The sequence below is a fragment of the Girardinichthys multiradiatus genome, chromosome 8 (assembly GCF_021462225.1).
Source record: "Girardinichthys multiradiatus isolate DD_20200921_A chromosome 8, DD_fGirMul_XY1, whole genome shotgun sequence".
Classification (NCBI taxonomy): domain Eukaryota; kingdom Metazoa; phylum Chordata; class Actinopteri; order Cyprinodontiformes; family Goodeidae; genus Girardinichthys; species Girardinichthys multiradiatus.
Window position 1 is genome coordinate 30,872,952 of NC_061801.1, and position 12,035 is coordinate 30,884,986.

Genomic DNA, 12,035 nt, shown 5'->3' on the forward strand with positions numbered 1-12,035 from the left:
TCCACAACACTTTTGTTCCAGGTCTGAAATAGCAAAGCAACACTTTTAGCAACCAAGCTTTAATACAACGGCAAGTGTTTTGGATGTAAATTGCTGCAACAAGTCTCATAATTGAATTCAGACCCATATTTTCTGTTCTACTTTAGTTTCCAAGTCTTCTCTTCAGATCCTGATGTCATTCCCAGCATTTCTTATTTGCTTATCCTACAGCTTCTTAACTGACCAATTGCATCTCCCCTACCCTTTACTTTATGAATGAGGATTTTCCTGATGTGGGGGGAGGAGCAATATGAATGAATAGGGAGGAAAGCATTGAGGGAACCGAGGAAATCATGCTGAGGGCGGGGGGTAGGGAAGAAGGAGCACAGGGGGAAGGATGAAGGAAGGAGAGCGATGAGTCACATCTCTGACCTAGATCCCCACAGAATCCTCATTACTCTGATTATATCCTCCTCAGTTTGTGAGCAGAAAATGGTCATCCTGTTAAAAACCAGTCAAATGCAATAGATTACCAGTTGGATCCACATTCATAATTAATATTAAAAAATAAATAGTTCATTGTTTTCTCTTGACTTAAAGAAATGCAAGCTTCTGGGGGTAGAACATGGTGAAGCACAAGATGCACCTTCACTTCTGCACTCATTTCCATGGTTCCCCAGTCTCCAAAACAGCCTTAAAATGAGTCATTATTTTACTGCAGAAGCATAATCTCACAATAAAAAAATAGTTAAGCTGGTAATTTCAGCACATTTCAGTGGAAAAAATAAAATCCAAATAATTACAGTCATATTTAATAAATTAGAATATGTATTCTAATGAAGATTGTTTGTCAAAAGAGCTTTTAAGAAGCTATAAAACATACCTTTCAAAAAGCCCACATTTCTGTATTAAAAAAAGTTTTTGCTTATTGGTCTGATGCAATATTCTAGGGGTTCCAAAACATTTCAGCCTGTGACCCCCAAAATACCATTATCAGAGACCCCTATTGGTGACATGGTGACCCCCTAAAAATACAGAGAACTATTGCACTCTATATTAATGTATATACTTTATTTCTAATTATTATTTATTTATTTAAGAAATATACAGTTTCATAATTTAATGGTAAATTTCATTATTTAATAATGTATTAAATAAATAAATTATACAATTACATTTTAATAGGACATTTAATGGTACATTTGTTTATTTCACTGTACATTTATGTATTTCATGATAAATTTGTTTATTTAATTTTGTGCCTTTTGACCCTCCATTCACCTCAGGGGTCACATCACAATGATTCTGAAAATCATCTCGCGACCCCCAACATGGTGTCTCAACCCCCCCCACCCCCCACCCCACTAATGAGTTAATGAACTAAGTTAATAATATTATATGTTCCCATAACAATTCTAAAAAAATAACTGCAATATCAAAACTTGAGTGTCTAGGATTTGTTATCACTCATCCAAAGACCTAAGTTTAAAGTGGTGCTGCTGATTTTCTATGTTTTCATACTAGCAAACCAAAGCACCATCTCTAAACGACGTTGGTGTAGTTTTATTTTAACATGGAAGACAGAATATTAAAGATATCATAAAAAATGCATTGCATAAACAAAACTTGGTTTGCATGTCACTGAGTGGAATAAGTATTTGATTCCCTTTAAAAGAATTACTTAGACTTTGGTGGAGAAGACTCATCCATGACCTCCCAAACACCGTGGGTTTAATCTAAGCTCAGTGCTTTCTCCCAACCATACTCTGAACCAGTTAAATGTTCACTTGGAAACCTATGACGGACTTGTACATGTGTCTTCTATAGCATGGAGAAGCAATATTCAAGGTCATTATGTTGTACTATATTACCAGTGGTGTTCTTGGTGTGTGTGGTTCAACTGCCAGCAGATCATCAACTACTTCCGCCAGCGTAGTTATGAGTTGATCTCTAATGATAATTCTCACTTTATTCAATTGTATCTCTTCCATTACCCAATAATTGCTTGTCCTTGGTGTTCCTTGACTGCTCTTTGGTCTGTTCATGGTGCTGGAGATGTTGGAATAAAGGAAATTGATTATTTGGATTGGTGTGCTTTGTACACATAAGTTAAGCCCAGGAGTATCTATAAATTTGTCAGTAGATTTATAGATTTGTGTGTAAAATTGGCACTTAACTAATCTGTAGGAGCCTGAGTTCTGGTTGTGTTGAAGGACACACTTTTTTTAACTTTTGTGATTGCATTTTTTTTTAATGTAAACTTGGGTCCTTGTCCAGCCTTGTTTGTTACAGTTCTTAAACAGAACCCGTGGGTGGGTTTCAGTTTGGCATAAAACAAAGAATGCATATGTGAGAAAGCCCTTCATGTCCACTGGTAGGTATGGTGGAGGATCTGTGATGCTGTGGGGTGGTTCTTCTTGTAAAGACCCTAGGAACCCTGTTAAGAGTGAATGGCACCATGAATACAAATTTCAGTGAAAACCAGATGAACTCTACCAGCAAACTGAAAATAGATCTTTCAGCAGAATAATAATCCAACACATGCAGACAAATCAACACAGAAAGCAACTAGATCTAAGTCCCATAGAAAGGCTTTGAGGTGAGCAGAAAGCAAGAGAACATTAGAGAAGACCCAAGATCCCCCTCTCTCTGTGTTCTCTAACCTCTGCTAAAAGAGGATTTTACATAATATTTCCAGCATGGGTGCCTTTAAGTGGGGCATTGGTGATAAAAAAATATTTTAATGCCCATTGTGATAAAAAGTTGACAAAGGAGTTAAAACTATTTGCTTAATGCAAAACAAGGGCTAAAGAGTTGTACATAAATCAGAATATCTCGTTCCAGCTATTAACGTACTCATTAATATAAATGTGCTAAAATTTTCAAGATTGGTAGATTTTATGTTGCTTAAATTACATTTTTGGTTAAAAACAATATGCCTCCAATCTTGTTGCAAGTTGTTCAAGATCAGACAATACAAGTTAGATGTTAGGGAAAACTGAATGTTTGTGAAAGCAAAAAATAGAAATAATAATAAAAAAAAGATTGTTTCAGTTGCAGGGTTTAATTATTAGAATTAATCTAATGATGAATTAAAAAACATTCCATTTAAAGACAAACAAAAAGAATCCTAATACGGCGAGGTATACATTTCAATGACGATGTTTTATTGTTTATTGTTTTTGCTTATTTCATTGATTTCGTATTTCATTCTCCAGCCAGTTATGGAGAATGTGCAAATTAAAAACTGACATTGTTTAAAAAAAAAAGCATTGTTCACTTTTTTTTCTGTCAACAAATACTATACAGGCTCTGTTTAAATAGATAAATGGATTATGGGTAGGTTACGTAAGCTTCTTCAAACTCCAACTTTTCGGTTTCTCTGGTTTATGTTTCACGATGAGTTGGGATATTTTTTCTGTGTGGAAAAATGAAATAAACAGCTAACTATATTTTAATTTCTCTTTAGTGGGAAGAGAGCGCTAGTAGTGGCACACTACAACATCTTAGGGCTGATCATAAATGGGGAGGATGCTATTCCTGTTGTGCTTTAATGCACTGATGGGTTGCAATAGAGAAAACTCAATTATGTTTCTCTTTTACCATAGATTCCACCTAGACTCAATAACTGAAGTTGGTTTTGGTGAAAAAATCTCTATCTGGACATTCCTATATCTGGCATGAGTCATATGTGATAGTGCATATATATGTGTGTAGGGTGTAGGTGTGTTGAGTCACTTCTTGGAGCTGCACTTCAGACAGCTTGAGATAACACCCACAAGAGTGCATTTTTTAATTTAGGAGATGTCAGTGATGTCAAGGTAAATCTAATCTACCTACGCAAGTCAAATAAAATGCTTTAATTGTATTAGTTAACAGTCATACTCTTTAGATGTAAATGGCTGAGACTAGCCCCTTGTTTATTCATTCTTCCAAATGTGCTTTTTTCTTAAACGTTAACCCTCCCCCCATACATTGTCATCTTGTCTGTCTTGTCTCTTTTTTGTAAAACTGTAATGATAAGAAAGCAAGGCAAACCACACATAGAACGTCATGGAATAAAAATAACAAATAGCTGAATTAACTTCCAGAATGAGTTGTTTCCTTATTAAAATATTCTTAAGGTTGTTGAGGGTTGTATTATTTGCATACTTTTAGAGCATTTAAAGTTGTAATCATTATGGTTACCGTCCTTATCTGACTAGACACTGCAAACTTTGCATGAATTTAATTTGTAGACTGATTGCCATAAATGTCTGACGAGTTAATAATATTGTCTTCATGTGTTGGCTCTAGCTACCCTAAAAGAAAAGTGTGAGTTCATTATTGCTGTGCATCAAAATGACCTCAGATGCAGAAAAATATTAAAGCCGAAATATTTTTATTTATTTAATCAATAACTTTAAGGTGAATGGTTCAGTTGCAGAGAAGAAGGCGTGAGTGAGTCAAAAAATATTTAGCAAGTTCCAGAATGATTTTCTACTAAGAGGTGCGTTACAGAATTATGTTGCCACCAGTGCAGAGCTTTGTCAACATTTGCAGCACGGTGAGTGGGAGTGCATCTGCATGCACAGAGAGGCAAAGATTTTCTAACAATGATTTTTTTGGAAGAGGGGTAGATAAAAAACCACTTTTGTCCTCTAAAAAACCTCAAAGAAAGAACTAAATTCTGCTCGAGGTCCAAGATTGGTGACAGGTTTTTTTCTTTTATTAATTGTCTTTTCGACTGTTTAAGAGATTATCTGTGAGATCAGTTGTGTCTTATTGAAACTTTCTAACTTTACTATGCTGCTAATACATTTAAGTTGGCACCGATGATGGCGGCGATACTTTGCTCTTTTGTACTTTTGTGTTTTTGTATGTTTATTCTGCTCTCTACTATCATTCCGTGGTCACTTTCACTAGAGAGAAGATCTGACAATCCTCTCTAAAAATCTTTCTCCATTTTTGATCAACCTCAACTAGGGTTATATAAAAATAATTTTTATGAGGGTCCTAACATAAAGAAATAAGAAATACTTTGTGAAACATTTAGTTCTGTAACATTTACTACGTACATGCAACATTCCTGATGCATCCCCAACAAGTATGTTGGTGATTTTAAATGTATAAAAAAAATTTTTTTATTATTATTATTTTAAATTTTTAATTAATACATTTTATTCTTTTTTCTATTCATAAAAAATTTTTTGTCATTAGTTTTTTTTTTTTTTCAACATATGTTAATCACAAAAGACAACCTCTATAAAACGTTTAATGAAAAGCATTCATATTAAAAGTAAGGATATGGCTGAACGTGTTCAGAGCTCACTTTGAGGAAGATATTGGTGTGTGTGGAACCAGTGCAGCTTCCGGGACCATTGCCAAAGGAACATAGCAAATGCTCCTGGCCTGCATTCCTGAAGGAAACATACAAGAAAATGTCAAAGAAAATATGGAATATTCTGGACATTTCCATTTCAGTTTTCACAGCAGTTCAGGGGAACTTATTTAAACCAGCTTAAATCTCTAACTAATGAAAGCCGTTAAAAAAAAATGCTATTAGGGTCAGGTATAGTAGCTGCCAAAAAATAAGCTCAAAATAGACATCAATTGTCCAAACTAGCTTGTCTATCACTCTCTGTCATACCTTACAATGTCCTAAAGAGAAATACATGCTGGTAATTTCAATCTGTCTGTCAACAACCTGCCCATTCAGGCCATCTCCTGTGTCTAATACATCCTGTCTTCCTGAAACCTGAGCTCTGATTAAAGGCAAACAGGAAGCATTAGGGATGTGCAGAGTCTGGAAGCAGTTTGCCAGATGGTCGTGTGTGTGAGCGGAAAGATTATTAGTGTTCCCGCTGCTATCTTTCTAACAATTTAATGTACTATCAGGGAGCACCCTGGAACATTAAAATGTGTGGTGCACTGTGGAGTCCTGTAATACTGAGAGTTGAAGAGAGAAGCGGCCCAACAACAAAAAAAAAAACATGTCAAAAATGAAGAATGGATGGAAAATGGGAACAATCTGAGAATAATATGGTGGACATTTTAACAATTTCACTCTGTTAAAGTATAACCAGGGAGCAGGCGAAGACCCCATGACCCAGACACTAAGATGAAAAAACATGGTCAGAATGTAAATTCTTTAGATATATTTAAAGGGTTAACTGTTAGAAATGTAACCAGTTAATAAAAAAATGCATTCAGATTAGTGAGGTTCTGATCAGGTCACACTAATTGGGTCCCGATCACAGCATTTTTAAATGAATGGTTTAGCCTATGGGTAAACTCAACTCAATATTTGTCGGTCCACTATCTTTGATTTTATGTCAACTGCACCCCTTAGTTTGTTGATGTAACAAATCTGGGTTTTCTTTAACAATCTAAAGGATTTCTAATCTTTACAAGGATGTTCACTGGAAAAGAAAAACTGTGTTGGCTGCTGCAGCTCACAGTCTGTCTGTATCATGTCACCTGATCTTTGCACCGAGTTGAGTGAGCAGCTGATACTCTAGCCATTAAATTTTATGATATTCCAAGCAAAGCACTACATTTTACAAAAGAACAATTTAAAACAAATCCTTTCTGTAAACTATTAACTTAAAATGCACAGTCCTATGAAAATGTATTTGCGTCTTTACAGATCTCAAATGAATTTTACATCAGACAAAGATAACATTAGTAAGTGCAAAAAGCAGCTTTCAAGTTATGGTTTAATTATAAGGGACCGATTGCACATGTTCTGATCAATGCAAAAGAGTAACTTTTCCCTTACACCTTGTGTTTTTTTGAAAAGCTATAACTACAATAAAAAGCTTTAGATTTACATTACAACCTTTATGAAATGCACAAGCTTATATTTTGCAGATTGAGTTGTTACATTGTCTTGACTAATTCACATGCAGGGTTTATGCAAAAACACTTAAGCTATAAATACTAACAAATGTTTTCTTAGACAAGAAGGAATGTTCCTGATCTCAAATTCCTCTGAAACCCACACTAATATCTGCTGCAGTCGCTGAGATTCCTATCTGCACTTGACAGCATTTCCGAGTCATTTATATGGGGCCGGAGCATGTGTGGGCGTTTGGCTAATGGGATGTTAACTTGCCTGTTCGCTTCCTTCCGAAACAGCAAAGGCACACAAATACATAAAATGTATACCGTGATAACATACACGGGGACTATATGACCAAAGGAAATACCAAAAACAAGAACAGATGAAACTGTGGAGATTGTAGGTGGGGTTATTATATAACAGGACTGCAGTCATTAAATTAAACAGCCAGGTGGCATGAAAACAAGGCTGGAAACTATCACATCAGATAGTAAAGCAGTTTCTGGAAAAGCTGACAGATGGAGAAGCAGAGTGAGAGGCAGATAGAAGAAAGGAGAAACAGGCTGGATGATAAAGGGAACTGTGGAGAACATACTACAAAGACACATATGGATTCAGCAATCTTTTTTGAATCCCGATGCAAACCTATTGCTTGAGTAGCAGTAAGGAAACTAATGTTAAGCTGTTAACATCCGTTTCCTATACCTATAACTGGTTGCTGCAAAAGATGAACATCTTAAGGTTTGAATAACCTAACTCAAGCAGGAAACAAAATAACAAAATATCAATTAAGGCAAGATGCAAACACTTTTTGATAAAACCACATTGCTGAGGGTTTTTTTCCCAGTATCTGGATGGACTTTTCACTATCTGGGGACAATGCCAACACTGAAATTAACACTGTTTTTTTAAGTATCTATTTATATAATGTGTGTCATATCTTCATTTTGATATTTATCAACATTTTTACATATCACATGTGTTCTTGATAAGGAGTAGTACCAACAAGAAAGATTTTTAGGCGCTGTCATTCGTGCAGACTAAATAGCATTTTGGTGATGAAAATGCTAAGAAAAACATGGTAGATTGTATCATAATTATAGACGAGAAAAGAAGTACAAAATAAACTCAACTGTTGTTCCCGTTTATGTGCAAACTAGTATTTGCACTGCAGCACAGCTAGCTGTTGTAGGAAGTAAGAAAAGTTGCAGTTAAAAAACTTCCATGAACTACGGCTTCAAAATCCGAGTTAATTATGAAACATGATTTTCTTAAGGCAACCATGTTGACTGGTTATAATTGTAGTGAGTATGTTATGCAGTTTAAAATATCGGGCATAGCTTTAATTAGGCATATAGCAAGCCAACATATGGACCTTGTGTAGGTTTTGCTTAGGTTGGATAGATGCTAAGTAGGACTAGGGAAAATGTGGGGTTTTTGTATGAAGCCCACTTGGGTCAACTAAATAGAACCCATATAAGCAATTCCACAGGCATTATGCTTGTATGGTAGGTCTAATGGCAGCATATGAGCACATGGTTCATATGCTGCCTGTGTTATGTGACAGAAAAGCTGTAAAAAAACTAAAACAAGTAAAGAATAGTTGCTGTTTAGCCAGTTGCAAGTTATGTTAATTCAAAATAAACTTCAACAGTTTCCAAAATTCTTAATTTGTATCATCATAAACAGTTTCAAGAATATGTACAGCTGAATGTTAAAATAACAGTTTGCTGTTTGCACAGCAGGTTGCAAATCAGTGCATAAAGACACAGACACTCGTTCGTCTTGTTGCTCCCCCATACGACATTATTTAATTCTGTCCTCCATAGTATAAAGGTTCAAGATGCTGCTTCTGTTTACTGGTCTGCTTGTACAGTGTGATTATGGTGCTTCTGTCAGAAGGCACTGCAGTTTTTAAGCAACAATGCATTAGTCTATGGTTTACAAAATTGTATATTTAAGTTTTTTTATTTTTTTAATGACATAACGTCTGATTCAAATTAGGTTTCAATGCATTTTGTGAATGCACTAAACATACTGGCAGTCTCTTTGCCTTGTACAGCCTTAAGGTGCAGGTCCTCAAAGATGGGAATCATTGAAGTGCCGTACACATTTTTAGACAGAAAAAGAAATCACTCCAGGTTTAGTTTTAATGACATTTATAGACAGCAAAGACAGTACAATACTCCATATGTCGTCGAACCTCTGGTATTTAGGAAATCTGAAAGATTAACCAGCTTTTATTATACAGCTTTATGTCTCTTCTGTTTAAATAATTAAACAAGTTTTAATTGTCTTACATTTTTTACGTCAGTGCTGCAAGGAAAATCTCTTCTGACTCATTCCTTAACCCTGCTCCAATCTGCGTGATGCACAGAGGGAATCCCCGTTGATAAAAATAGGTATGGGGTGGGGGTTCAGTTACCAAGGCAGCAGCTACCTGTCTGCTCCTTCAGAGATTTTTTTTCTCAGTCTCAGTTCAGTTGCCTTCATACATACTACAAATGGATATACATTTATAATGAAAACTGCATTTATAAATGTTGCATATTTATTACACCTATTATCAAGAGCTACATTGATCAAGCAGCAGTTTAACATCTTCTTTGATATATATATATATATATTTTGGACCTGCATGTGATTTCTTCCTGTCTCTTAAGGCCAGAGCTTTCTGCTCATACAGACGAAACACACTCCCTGGCCACTTTATTAGGAACACCTGTTCCCATGCTTGTCAACACAAATAGCAAATCACCCAGTTACATGGTAACAACTTAAAGCCTTTAGGCATCTCATTGTGCTTGGTACCGGATGGCCTTCTCTGAGTATTTCAGAACCTGCTGATGTTTTTTTTTCACACACAAAAATCTCTTGGGTTTACAGGGAATGGTCTGAAATATAGATAATATTCAGTGAGCAGCGGTTGTATGGATGAAAATGACTTGTTAATTATAGAGGTCAGAGGAGAATGGGCAGACTGGTTTGAGGTGATAGAAAGACAACAGTAGCTCAAGTACCTATTTGTAGCAACAAATGTATGCCTAAGAACCTCTCTGAATGCACAACACCTCAAACTTTGAAGCAGATGGGCTACAGCTGCACCGGGTGCTACTCCTGTCAGCTAGGAACAGCAAACTGAGGCTACAATTTGCAAAATTGAAAAATAACAGATTGGAAAAACGCTGCCAGGGCTGATGACTTTAAATTTTAGCAACGATTTTCAGATGATAAAGTCAGAACATGGCATAAACAACTTAAAAAACATGGACCCAACTTGCCGTATGTCATCGGTTCTAGATGGTGGAGGTAGTGTAATGGTGTGGGGTGTACTATCTCGGTACACGATTGGGCCCTTAGTACCAACTGAGCGTCATTTAAACACCACAGCCTATCTGAGTATTGTTGCTGATCATGCCCATCCCTTATGACCACAGTGTACCTATTTTCTGATCACTATTCCCAGCAGGATGAAGCACCATGTAACAACGCTCAAATCATCTCAAAATGGTTTCTTCAACAGGACAGTGAGTGCACTCAAAAGAGCACCTTGGGGATGTCACGGATCAGTAGATTTACATCATGGGTGTGCAGCTGACAAATCTGTGGCAAATGTAGGATGTTTTCACATAAATGGCAACATTTCTGAGGAACATTTTATATACCTCGTTCAATCTAATGCACACAGTATTCAACCCTGTAGGTATACCTAACAAAGCGTATTGAGTTAAAGACATAACAATTTCAAAAACTTCCTAAGGTTTCTTGAAATTTATTACTCAATACCATTTTCAGTACTGTAAAGGAAACATATACAAATTAGGATGCATTCGTTTTAATTAACAGGTTCCCAGATGAACTTTTTACTAGACACTAACTAATGAGCTTCTCACTAAAACGTTGTAGTACAGATTAGAATCTGAATATAGATTTTTTTACTTCTCCAGTGAATACCTGCCAATGTATACATGCAAAGAATGCTTCTAGACAAAGATAGGTAACTGGTTTCCATGGCAACAGATGCATACATTTCCAGGGCATTAACAAGCATTAATGAGAATAAACAGGTGAATGGAGGAAGTGGGTGAATGGAGAAAAATAGTTGAATGACCCAAATGAGGTTTTATTTATCCAGAGAAGGTCACTTTTCTAGGCTCACATTTCTAGAGTTCTCAGTCCTTTTTCAACCAGTTGTTTAAGACTAAGGGATGGACAGAGTAATGGATGGATGGATGGATGTTTTTCTGAGGCTCAGCAATTCTGCTATACTTAATACTTAACATGTCGTACACATGGACAATGAAGATGTGTTTTCCTATTAAATGGAAATCTTTCTGTGTCCACATAAGACCTCTATGTTAAAGAAACAATCAATTTGAAGTGTACTTCCTTGTTTAATCTGTATTTATTTTAGAGTTTTTACTTCATTCTTGAACTGAGCACATGTCAAAATTCTATCCTTTTCCAGACTCAAATTTCTAGACTTCCCAGTATTTTTGGCTTGTTTTAAAAGCGTAAATAAAAAATGTCACCAGGAATGGATGACAGATATTTCTACAGAAGCTTTATGGAACCTGAAAGAAAGAAAGAAAGAAAGAAAGAAAGAAAGAAAGAAAGAAAGAAAGAAAGAAAGAAAGAAAGAAAAATATATTAATTATGTTGGTGGTGTTATGAAGAAACAGTTCACTTAGTATTTATTATTCACTTTTTCCCACCATTATCTCCTCCTGTATTGCTTTGACCTTCTGTTTGTCTTTCCAGTACAGAAAAGTCATTTTCAACTTTATTTGGTCTTTCCAGCAAAAACCGATGCCCTTGACTACCACAGACACAACAATAAAAACCCTGCTGTTGCAAGAAATCAAGACTCTTAAATTTCCTTTCCTTTGTAAATCTCATCTCATCTTAACTATGTGCTGAAGAACACCTATACAAAAATGCAGCCTTTTTTTTCTCTTGGTGTTTTTTTCCTCAACACCCTTAATGTATCATAGTAAATGAAAGCATTCTGCCTCTTTCTCCATCTAATGGTAAGTATAGGTGAGAAAGTGTTTGTTACAACATTAAGCCACAGCAGATTAGCAGAAAAATAAAACTTGATGTAATGGTGCAGCAGGCAATGCTCGGTATGGTCAATATTTTCGGCAGGTTTTTAGACTACAGATGAATGGATCAACTTCACCTATTCTGGCAAAATCATAAAAAAGTATAGTAAATGTTTATATACTGGCAT

General features: G+C 35.8%; 1 pseudogene; it reads right to left on the bottom strand.

Moving 5' to 3' along the window:
* Window positions 1-12,035, bottom strand: part of LOC124873049 — a 34,866-nt pseudogene that overhangs the window by 1,013 nt on the left and 21,818 nt on the right.